Consider the following 12,068-nt stretch of genomic DNA (forward strand, 5'->3'; position numbering starts at 1 on the left):
ACCTCGCCTCTACTAAAAATACAAAAATGAGCTGGGCATGGCAATGCACACCTGTAATCCCAGCTACTTGGGAGGCAGAGGCACAAGAATCCCTTGAACCCAGGAGATGGAGGTTGCAGTGAGTTGAGATTGCACCACGCACTCCAGCCTGGGCAACAAAGACACTATGTCTTTAAAAAAAAAAAAAAAAATTCAAGTTTGCTTGAAGAAGACATGAGACTCTGGTGTCAGGTCCAACAGACTTTATTACTGACAACACAAGAAAGAAGCAGAAACTTGATACTCACGTCAGTCCTCTTGCACTTCAAGTCCAACGGGACTGATGAGAAAGGGTCTGGACAGATGCTTTGCATATAGTGAGTGTGTGATGCAGTGAGTGTGTGTCACAATGAGGAATCCTGAGTTTATAAAGCAGTCTTTTAAGAGGGCTATAGGAAAACCTCCCCAACCTTTGCTTCACACATGGGCATCATTATTATATATATATATTTTACAGTGGTTAGGCAACAAATTTGCCTTTGGCCATGGAGACTCGCTATTGCTATCTTCCTAAACTGTTTGCTATACAAACATTCTTGGCCGGGCACTGTGGCTCATGCCTGTAGTCCCAGCACTTTGGGAGGCTGAGGCTGGTGGATCACCTGAGATCAGGAGTTCGAAACCAGCCTGACCAACATGGTAAAACCCCTGTCTCTACTAAAAATACAAAAATTAGCGGGACATGGTGGTGGGTGCCTATAGTCCTAGCTGCTTGGGAGGCTGAGGCAGGAGAACCGCTTGAACCCAGGAGATGGAGGTTGCAGTGAGGGGAGATGGAGACATTGCATTCCAGTCTGGGCAACAAGAGCAAAACTCTGCAAAACACACACACACACACACACACACACACACACACACACAAACAGGCCGGGTGTGGTGGCTCACGTCTGTAATCCCAGCACATTGGGAGGCCGAGGTGGGCAGATCATGAGGTCAGGAGTTCGAGATCAGCCTGGCCAGCATGGTGAAACCTTGTCTCTACTAAAAAAATACAAAAAATTAGCCGGGCATGGTGGTATGCACCTGTAATCCGAGCTACTCTGGAGGCTGCTGCAGGAGAATTACTTGAACCTGGGAGGTAGAGGTTGCAGTGGGCCAAGTTCACATTACTGCACTCCAGCCTGGGTGACAGAGTAAGACTGCGTCTCAAATAAAAAGGAAAAAAATGGAAATCTTGTCATTTGTGAAGAGTTGGACGAAACTAAAGGACATTATGCATAGTAAAATAAGGCAGACACAGAAAGACAAATAATGTATGATCTCATCTTTTTTTTGTTTTTTTTTTCTGAGACGGAGTCTTGCTGTCACCCAGGCTGGAATGCAGTGGCGCAATCTCATCTCACCACAAGCTCCGCCTCCTGGGTTCACACCATTCTCCCACCTCTGCCTCCTGAGTAGCAGCAACTACAGGCGCCTGCCCCCATGCCCAGCTAATTTTGTTTTTGTATTTTTAGTAGAGATGGGGCTTCACTATGTTGACCAAGCTGGTCTTGAACCCCTGACGTTGTGATCTGCCTGCCTCGGCCTCCCAAAGTGCTTGGATTATGGGCATGAGCCACCGTGCCTAGCCATATGACCTCGTTTATATGTGGAATCCGAAATAGTCAAACACATAGAAGCAGAAAGTAGAATAGTGGTTGCAAGAGGCTGAGAGGTGGGAGGAAAGGAAAAGGTGTTGGTAAAGTGTGCAAAATTTCTGATGAAGCTGGGGAAATTAAAAAAGCAAAATGCAAAAACAAACAAACAAAAAAAACAAAAAGGAAAGTGTACAAAGTTTCCGTCCTGGGAGATAAACAAGTTCTGGAGATCTGCTATACAACACAGGGCGCGCGATTAACAAATACTTGTGTTGTACTTTTAAAACTTTGCTGAAATGGTGGATCTTATATAAGATCTTATGTTATCGCAAAAGGAAAAACAAAACCAAAGCAGAGTAAAGAAATGAACTGGAAGGGAATTTTTGGAGGTAATTGATAAGTTTATGGCATTAGTTGTGATAATAGTTTCAAGGATGTATACTTATTTCCAAACACATGAAGTTGTATATGTTAAATATCTACAGTTTTTGATATGTCAGTCATACCTCAATAAAGTAGTCTCTCTCTCTTTCTCTCTCTCTTTCTTGAGGTGGAGTTTTGCTCTTGTTGCCCAGGCTGGAGTGCAATAGCATGATTTCAGCTCACTGCAACCTCTGCCTCCTGGTTCAAGCGATGATTCTCCTGCCTCAGCCTCCCAAGTAGCTGGGATTACAGGCATGCGCGACCACGTCGGGCTGATTTTGTATTTTTAGTAGAGATGGGGTTTCACCATGTTGGTCAGGCTGGTCTCAAACTCCCAACCTCAGGTTCTCCACCCACCTCGGCCTCCCAAAGTGCTGGGATTACAGGCATGAGCCACCACTCGGCCTAATAAGGTAGTTTTTAAAAGTTCAAAGAACCCTGCAGAGCCAAGACTCCTAGGGAAAAAAAAACAAAAAACAAAAAGAAAAATGCAACAAAATAGTATTACCATATAAAACTAACTGCTCTCATAAGGGACACAATTATGTTGAAGGGAAGACTCACACATTCTCCAAATCAAAATGAGTCGAACTGTACAAATTGGAGAATAGATTTGGGAGAAAATTGACCTATATAGATGGAGAATATAAAATGTTGAGGGAGAGAGGAACCATGAGAGAGAAGAGCAGGACAGCAGGGTAAGGGGCTGCATAGGTAAAAGGGAAGAGCTTCAAGCCCCCAATGGCAGAGCAGCCCAGAAGGGACTGGAAGAAAAATAATTACAATAAGATTATGAAACTGTATCCCATGGAGCTGGATGGCATCTCTTTCCTTGTGTGTCAGTCATACAGTATCTTTAATAAAGACCGGGGTTGGGCATGGTGGCTCACACCTGCAATCCCAACTGTTTGGGTGTCCAAGGCAGGAGGATCACGGTGGCCAGAAGTTTGAAGCCAGCCTGGACAACATAGTGAGACCCCATGTCTAAAAAAAAAAAGCCCAATGTGGTGGCTCATGCCTGTAATCCCAACACTTTGAGAGGCCAGGGCAGGAGTTATCACTTGACCCAGGGGTTTCAGAACAGCCTGGGAAACATGGTGAGACCTCGTCTCCACAAAAAATCCAAAAATTAGCCAGGCATGGTGGCGTGTGCCTGTGTTCCCAGCTACTCAGGAGGCTGAGACAAGAGTATCACTTGAGCCCAGGAGGTTGAGGCTGCAGTAAGCTATGATCACGGCATTGTAATCCAGCCTGGGTGACAGAGCAAGACCCTGTCTCCAAAAACAAAAAACAAAACAAAACAAAACAAAAAGTAGCTGGGTGTCACGCGCGTCTGTGTGAAGAGACTACCAACAGGCTTTGTGTGAGCGATAAAGCTTTTTAATCACCCCGGTACAGGCGGGCTGAGTCCAAAAAGAGTCAGCGAAGGGAGATGGGTTGGGGCCGTTTTATAGGATTTGTGTAGGTAGTGGAAAATTACAGTCAAAGGGGGTTGTTCTCTTGCAGGCAGGGGCAGGGGTCACAAGGTGCTCAGTTGGGGAGCTTCTGAGCCATGAGAAGGAATTTCACAAGGTAATGTCATCAGTTAAGGCAGGAACTGGCCATTTTCACTTCTTTTGTGATTTTTCAGTTGCTTCAGACCATCTGGATGTATACGTGCAGGCTTGGGCTCCGAGGCCTGATACTGTGCCTGGTGGCATACATCTGTGATCCCACCTACTCAGAAGGCTGAGGTAGGAGGATCCCTTGAGCCCAGGAGTTTGAAGCCGTAGTGAGCTAGGATCCACCCCTGCACCACAGCCTGGGTGACAGTGAGACCCTGTCTCAAAATAAAAATAAATAAAGGCCAAATGGCTAAGTGAGGCTTTTCTGTGAATGTGGTTTTTTTGAGGGCTACTAGAAAGAAAGGCTGTGTTAATTTAAGGCAAAGACATGGTTTATAAGAAAGCTTGAATAGAGGACATAGTAGATCCTGAGAGTATAAATCCCCGGGAATTAGCAAACATTTGTGGGAAAATGCTGGACTTTCAGGACGATAGATCAATGAGGTTAAAGTCTAGCTCTCTAAGAGTGATGCTAGACCCATATGAGATCTGAGTTACGTGTTGAATAAAGTTGTACCAAGGGATATGTTTTTTTGTTGTTGTTGTTTGTTTTTTCTGTTGTTGTTGTTGAGACGGAATCTCGCTCTGTTGCCCAGGCTGGAGTGCAATGGAGCAATCTCAGCTCACTACAACCTCTGTCTCCCAGGTTCAAGCGAGTCTCTTGCCTCAGCCTCCTGAGTAGCTAGGAGTACAGGTGGGTGCCACCACACCCAGCTCATTTTTGTATTTCTAGTAGAGATAGGGTTTCACCATGTTGCTCAGGATGGTCTCGAACTCCTGACCTCAAGTGATCTGCCCGCCTTCGTCCTCCCAAAGTGCTGGGATTACAGGTGTGAGCCACCGTGCCAGGCCCAAAGAGTATGTTTGATATGATGAGGGGATGGAAGTGGAATAGATAGAGGCTTAGACAACAGTGAAGGGACCACATGCAAGTGGCACACGCCTATAATCCCAGCACTTTAGGAGACAGAGGCAGAAGGATCCCTTGAACCCAGGTGTTTGAGACCAGCCTAGGCAACATAGTGGAACCCCCTCTCTACAAAACAACAAAAAAAGTAATTGGGTGTGTGTAGCTGGCACGGACCTAGGAGGACTGAACAAAGGAGGGTGAACGCAGGAATAAAAAACAAAGACAAGAGACTATATTTGGAAGAAGGGGTCTTTTGCCTGTAGTGGACAAGGGCTCTGAGCTTGACACAGCCCTCCTACATAGCCCTCCGTATTTATTAGGCAAAAGTGATAGTGAGAGGCTGGGTGCGGTGGCTCACGCCTGTACAATCCCAGCACTTTGGGAGGCCGAGGCGGGCGGATCACGAGGTCAAGAGATTGAGACCATCCTGGCCAACATGGTGAAACCCCATTTCTAATAAAAGTACAAAAATTAGCCAGGCATGGTGGTGGGCACCTGTACTCCCAGCTACTAGGGAGGCTGAGGCAGGAGAATTGCTTGAACCCGGGAGGCAGAGCTTGCAGTGAGCCGAGATTGCGCCACTGCACTCCAGCCTGCCAACAGAGCGAGACTCCAACTCAAAAAAAAAAAAAGAGAGAGATAGCAAGAGCAATGGGGGGTTGCAGTTTGATTCTCAGCAGGCTTGCGAGACTGCATTCTTTGAACAATAGGCGTTAGATTTCACAATAGATAACTTCAAGGAGCCCAGTGCCAGGGAGTAAGGCCCTCAGCAAACCTTTTGGTGGCAGGGAAGTGTGAGTTTGCCCGCATCCTGCATTCATGATAAGCAGTTTGCTGTTTGATCATATAGCCTCCAGCAGAATACTGAGTTGGTCACGATCACTTTGGCCTTTTCGGCTCCCAACAGGTGTGGTGGTGCATGCCTGTAGTCCCAACCACTGGGAGGCTGAAGTCGGAGCATTGCCTGAGCCCAGGATGTCAATGCTGTGGTGATCATACCACTGCACTCCAGCCTAGGTGACAGAGTAAGACCCTGTCTAAAAAAAAAAAGAAAAGAGAAAAAACTAAAATATATAATATTTTTTAGAGTTAAAAAAAAGAACAGTGGGCTGGGCATGGTGGTTCGCACCTATAAATCCCAGCACTTTGGGAGGCTGTGGTGGGTAGATAGCTTGAGTCCTGGAGTTTGAAGCCAGCCTGGGAAACATAGTAAGATCCCGTCTCTAAAAAAATCAAAAATTAGCTGGGTGTGGTGGTGCACACCTGTAGTACCAGAGTCGCAGCTACTTACAGGCTAAAGTGGGAGGATCACTTGAGCCTGGAGGTGTTGAAGCTGCGGTGAGCCGTGATCATGTCACAGCATTCTAGCTGGAGCAACAGAATAAACCCCTGTCTCACAAGAAAAAGGAAAAAGAACAGTGAAGGGATTGGGTTGGTTTCAGACGTTTGCTGGGGTTTGCTAGACTGGATGGTGGGAGGAGGGGCAGGGCTCGAGCACCTTCTCCTTTTTATCTCTTCTCCACCCTAAAGAACCTTTGTGCTGTTCCGTCGCTCTGTGATGCAGGCCTACAACTCCGGTCTGAGATGCATGCTCTCCGTGTCCAGTAGCTCCAGGCAGCAGTGCCAACAAGAGTGCACTTCAGGCAGGGTGCGGTGGCTGATGCCTGTAATCCCAGCACTTTGGGAGGCCGAGGCAGGTGGATCACGAGGTCAGGAGATCAAGACCATCCTGGCTAACACGATGAAACTCCATCTCTACTAAAAATACAAAAAATTAGCCAGATGCGGTGGCGGGCGCCTGTAGTCCCAGCTACTTGGGAGGCCAAGGCAGGAGAATGGGGTGAACCCGGGAGGTGGAGCTTGCAGTGAGCCGAGATAGGACCACTGCAGTCCGGCCTGGGCAAAAGGGTGAGACTCCGTCTCAAAGGAAAAAAAAAAAGAGTGCACCTCAAGTAATAGGGAGCCGTTTCTTTGTTGGAGGACACTCGGTGCCTATGGCTGAACTCAAACTGGACTCCATGTGGCATAGATTCCACTTTCTACCTCCTATGTGGGCTGGAGCTCCTCCTCCTCTTGTTTTTCTGCCATCCAGAGGGGAATACATTTTTATCAATATTTGAGTAAATCAGAGACCCAAGTCAGGTAAGGGATCACTAGATCCCATCACCAGCATAAACTGACATTTGCCTATTTGTCTTCTTTGCTAAATCAATAACATCAGTGCAAAGAGACACGAGATCGGTCTCCTCAGAGAATATCATCCTTCTAGAGGTGCAGGTTGGGCAGGGCTCAGAGTGATACACAGAGCTTTTTTTTTTTTTTTTTTTTGATACAGAGTCTTGCTCTGTCACCCAAGCTGGAGTACAGTGGTGCAATCTTGGCTCACTGCCACCTCTGCCTCCTGGGTTCAAGAGAATCTCCTACCTCAGCCTCTGGAGTACCTGGGATTACAGGTATGCACCACCATGCCTGGCTAATTTTTGTATTTTTTTTTTTTTTTTTTTAGTAGAGATGGGGTTTCACCATGTTAGCCAGACTGGTCTTTAACTCCTGACCTCAAGTGATCCCCCTGCCTTGGCCTCCCAAAGTACTGGGATTACAGGCATGAGCCATCGCGCTTGGCCCAAACAGACCTTTTGTCCAAAAATTCCAGTCTATGTATGGAAGACAGATCTAGGAAATATTCTAGAGTGTTTCAGTGGTCCTGGAGGAAATTATTAAGGCGCTGCAAGATCCCTGCAAGAGAACCGTGTCCAACAGTATTTGTTCATAAGATACTTTCCTATGTCAGCTGTCTCTAGGCTAAGCTTGTGTAATGGTGTTGATCTGAAAAGTAATGCGGAGCCTCTAAAAGCCTCTGATCACATGCGAAAGATGAAGTTCTGGTCTCAGGGAGAAGAATCCACCCATAGAATGTCACACTCCTGTGGGTCACAGCAAAGGACCACTGACTGAAAATTCAGTTGAGGATCACATACTGATCAGCCTTCTTTGAATTTCTCAAGGAAGGAAAAATATTGTTTAGTTATTTATTGAGATGGAGTATTGCTCTGTCGCCCAGGCTGGAGTGCAGTGGTACCACCTTGGCTCACTGCAACCTCCGCCTCCTGGGTTCAAGGGATTCTCCTGCCCCAGTCTTCTGAGTAGATGGGATTACAGGCGCCCACTACCAGGCCTGCCTGATTTTTGTATTTTTGGTAGAGACAGGGTTTCACCGTGTTGGCCAGTCTGGTTTTGAACTCCTGACTTTGGGTGATCTACCCACCTCAGTGTCCCAGAGTGCTGGGATTACAGGCATGAGCCACTATGCCCAGCCCTTTTTGAAATTTATATTTCTTTCTTACTTAATTACCTACTCATCTGAAAGGGAAATATAATTTTTAAAAAATTTATCTACTTTACGGTTTGGGCGGCCAAGGCAGGAGGCTTACTTGAGCCCAGGAGTTTAAGACCAGCATGGGCAACAATGTGAAACCCTGTCTCTACAAAAAATTTGCAAATTAGCCAGGTGTGGTGGCACATGACTATAGTGCCAGTATATTAGTTTGTTCTCACATTGCCATAAAAAAATACCTGAGACTGGGGGTAATTTATAAAGAAAAGAGGATTAATTGGCTCATGACTCTGCGGGCTGTACAGGAAATGCTGGAATCTACTTGGCTTCTTCAGAGGCCTCAGGAAACTTACAATTATGGCAGAAGGTGAAGAGGAAGCAGGCACTTCACATGCCCAGACAGGAGGAAGACAGAGAATGGGGAGATGCTACACACTTTTTGTTTTGTTTTGTTTTTGAGACAGTCTCGCTTTTTTGTCGAGGCTGGAGTGCAGTGGCACGATCTTGACTCACTGCAACCTCCACCTCCCAGGTTCAAGCGATTCTCCTGCCTCAACCTCCCAAGTAGCTGAGATTACAGGTGCGTGACACCATGCCTGGCTAATTTTTCTATTTTTAGTAGAGACGGGGTTTCACCATGTTGGTCAGGCTAGTCTTGAACTCCTGACCTCAGGTGATCCTCCTGCCTCGGCCTCCCAAAGTGCTGGGATTACAGGTGTGAGCCATCGCGCCCAGCTGCCACATACTTTTAAACAGGCAGAACTCACAATAACTCACTATCACGAGAATACCACCAAGGGAATGGTATTAAACCATTCATGAGAAATCCACTGCCATCATGATCCAATCACCTGCCACCAGACCCCAGTCCCCACCTCCAATACTGAGGATTACAATTCTATGTAGATTTAAGATGCTAATGAGACATGCGACGTATTTACAGGCATGTACAGCTGCTGCTCATGTGCACCCAGAGGACCACCCAGAACATGCTTACTAGTAACACCTCTTCCCACGTCCTTATGAATAATCATGTAAGATTCCCTTTGTGCCAGTCTGTGCTGCCTCACCCTTATGAGCAGCCTGCCCTGATTTCTCTCTCTGTCAGAGTGTTCTGTCTATTCTGCCCTTAACTTTCAAAATATTATTTTTCCTTTGCAACAAATTATGCTTACCTCTTTTGCTGTGTGTCTCTTGCTTAAATTATTTTAAACTAAGAGGACAAGAACTAAGGTATTACAACAACTGTCAACAGAAGGAGGGATTATTTATTAAACAACTGAGGGGATGTGAGTTCTGGGAATAGTTACTTAGCAACCAGGACATTCCAGCCACCAATCTTTCTAGAGAACTCTAGGAAGACCAGAACAATTGACCAGTCATCAGTAACTCCCAGATCCCGAGATCCTGGAAACTATGACTAGCAGAACTTTAGGGATCTCTTGTCTCTGCATAGCAAATCTTTGATGGCTACTGTCCTAGTCTCTGGTAACTCTTCCCCACTGATGTCTCTCTTTGTCCTCCTTTTTTTTGAGACGGAGTTCCGCTCTGTGGCCCAGGCTGGAATACAGTGGCGTGATCTCAGCTCACTGCAACCTCCGCCTCCCAGGTTCAGTGATTCTCCTGTCTCAGCCTCCCAAGTAGCTGAGATTACAGGCACCTGCCACCACATCCAGCTAATTTTTGTATTTTTAGTAGAGACAGGGTTTTACCATGTTGACCAGGCTGGTCTCAAACTCCTGACCTCAGATGATCTGCCTGCCGTGACCTCCCAAAGTACTGGGACTACAGGCCACTGTGCCCAGCCTCTCTCTTTGACTTATTTAATATCTAATGCTCCTCTAGTCCTATACAGGCTAAATGACCTCCCTAAGTCTCACAACCCCAGCTCTGCCTTTACTCCAAACTCCAGCCCCAGCTCTTGCTTGGAATACTGATGCTGTCATAGCTTCTACATCAAACTCCAGTGTAGCACCAGACCCACCTTCGTTCCTTCATTCCACTCCCTCCAATATCTCTATCCACTGAGGGTCTATGAAGCTTCTCTTCCTAGAGCCCAGAATGAGGAAGAGTCTCTCACAACTGAAATCCAACGTTTGGAATGGCAACGGTTGCAAAAGCTGTTGGAAGTTATGGGGTTTACTTTCTGTGGTCCAAAAATCTCAGCAAGCTTTTAGTCCTCCAGATGCCAGTCACCTCCAATACAGCTGGGCCCCCCAAACTTCTATGCCAAATCCACCCTTCTTGTACACTTTCCTGTCAGCAAGGAGATCTGGAAGCAGCTGGAATACTACTTTTTCTTTTCTTTGCTTTTCTTTTTTCTTTTTTTGAGATGGAGTCTGGCTCTGTCGCCCAGGCTGGAATGCAGTGGCATGATCTCAGCTCACTGCAACCTCCGCCTCCCAGGTTCAAGCAATTCTCCTGCCTCAGCCTCCTGAGTAGCTGGCACTAAAGGCATGCGCCACCACGCCTGGATAATTTTTGTATTTGTAGTAGAGATGGGGTTTCACCATGTTAGCCAGGCTGGTCTCAAACTCCTGAGCTCAAGTGATCCACCCACTTCAACCTCCCAAAGTGCTGGGATTACAGGCGTGAAGCACTGCTTCCAGGCAAATTTCCTCTTATCAGGACATCAGTCAGATTGCATCAGAGCCCATTCTAATAAGTTTAGTTTAACTTAATAACCTCTAAATGCCCTATGTCAAAATACAGTCATATTCTGAGGTACTGGGTGCTAGAACTTAAAGACAATGATTTTTAAAATTTTATTTATTTATTTTTTGAGATGGAGTCTCGCTCTGTCACCCAGGCTGGAGTGCCGTGGCTCCATCTCGGCTCACTGCAAGCTCCACCTCCCAGGTTCATGCCATTCTCCTGCTTTAGCCTCCCAAACAGCTGGGACCACAGGTGCCTGCCACCACGCCCGGCTAATTTTTTGCATTTTTAGTAAAAATGGGGTTTCATCGTGTTAGCTAGGATGGTCTCGATCTCCTGACCTCAAGATCCGCCCACCTTGGCCTCCCAAAGTGCTGGGATTACAGGCGTGAGCCACCGTGCCCGGCCAACAATGATTTTTTAGGGACATCATTCAGCTCATAACATTCTGTACTCTGAACTCCCAAAATTCATGTCCTTCTCACATGCAAGATCCCCTCACCCCCATCCTAACATCTCAAAAGTCTTATTATTATTATTTTTTGAGACAAAGTCTCACTCTGTTGCCCAGGTGCAGTGACAACTCATTGCAGCCTTGACCCCTTGGGCTCAAGAGATCCTCCCACCTCAGCCTCCTAAGTAGCTGTGACTATAGGCGTGAGCCACCATGCCTGGCTGATTTTTCTATTTTTTGTAGAGACAAGGGTCTATGTTGCCCCAGGTTCGTCTTGAACTCTTGAGCTCAAGCAATCCTTCCACCTTGGCCTCCCAAAGAGCTAGGATTACAGGCCAGAGCCACTGCTCCCGGCCCATTTCAAAAGTCTTAATCCATTTCAGTATCAAACTCTAAGGCCCAAATATCACCCAAATATTATCGGAATCACATATGGGTGAGACTCAAAGTGTGGTTCATCCTGAGGCAAAATTTCTGTCCAGCTGTGTAACTGTGAAGCCAAAGAAGTTATTTGCTTCCAAAATACAACGGTGGGACAGGCATAGGATAGACCGTCAGCCCTGGAAACCACCCTTCTACTCTGTTACTGCGATTTTGATGTTTGTAGATTGCACATGTAAGTAAACGCATGCAGGATTTGTCTTTCTGTGTCTAGCATAATTCGCTTGGCATAATGTCTTCTAGGTTCCTGGATCCAGCCACGGCTACACATCAAATCTTCACGGATAGCCTAGTTCCCTGACTACTGAGTAACTTCAGCCTTACTGGCTTCAGCCTCACTGGCAAGACCCGATGGAGTCCACCAGGCTCGCAAAAATCGATTTTGACTTAAATCAGTTCAACTTGACAAGAAGAAAACATCTTAGTTTCCAACAGAAGTGGACCACAACTTTAAGCTTTGACCTTAAAGTCTAAAACATTAACTTCAAATAGGCAGGAAGCAACACTGCTTCACAGGACAAGAAACAGTCACCAATACTCCCAAATCAGGAGAACAAAGACTCGGTGGGCTGAAGGCAGAGGGAATAACAGGCCCCGCCCACCAAACAGGTCCCGCCCACACCGCCCGTCC

This window comes from Chlorocebus sabaeus, chromosome 6 (genome assembly GCF_047675955.1).
Source record: "Chlorocebus sabaeus isolate Y175 chromosome 6, mChlSab1.0.hap1, whole genome shotgun sequence".
Classification (NCBI taxonomy): Eukaryota; Metazoa; Chordata; class Mammalia; order Primates; family Cercopithecidae; genus Chlorocebus; species Chlorocebus sabaeus.